This window comes from Halichoerus grypus, unplaced genomic scaffold (assembly GCF_964656455.1).
Source record: "Halichoerus grypus unplaced genomic scaffold, mHalGry1.hap1.1 HAP1_SCAFFOLD_196, whole genome shotgun sequence".
NCBI classification, from domain to species: Eukaryota; Metazoa; Chordata; class Mammalia; order Carnivora; family Phocidae; genus Halichoerus; species Halichoerus grypus.
The window spans coordinates 4554-5000 of record NW_027555123.1 but is presented as its reverse complement, the minus strand read 5'-3'; positions in this window follow the sequence as shown (position 1 = coordinate 5000).

Genomic DNA, 447 nt, shown 5'->3' with positions numbered 1-447 from the left:
TGGGAGAGGGAGAAGCGGGCTTCCCGCCGAGCAGGGAGCCCGATGAGGGGCTCGATTTCAGGACCCTGGGACCCTGGGACCCTGGGATCATGACCTGAGCCGAAGGCAGATGCTTAACGACCGACCGAGCCACCCAGTCGCCCCCCCCCCCCCCCCCCCGCTTTCCACCTTGACCGTGTCTAGTCGTCCACCCGTCTAGTCCTCTTGGCCGCGCCTGGTCTTGCCCTCGAATGTGTTCGTCTGGGTCCCACACATGAACGGCCTCGTCCTTTGTTTCTATTTCTAGACAAATCCTACCACATCCCGGACCCCCGTCTAGAGAAAAAGCAAACGTTTTGGAGCGCTGGTGGCAAAACGCTCAAAGTTTCTCCACGCACCGACGGTGTCCGGTTAGACGAAGATGACGCAGGAACGGCGGGTTTCGCTTTGCGGACATTTCTACATCCG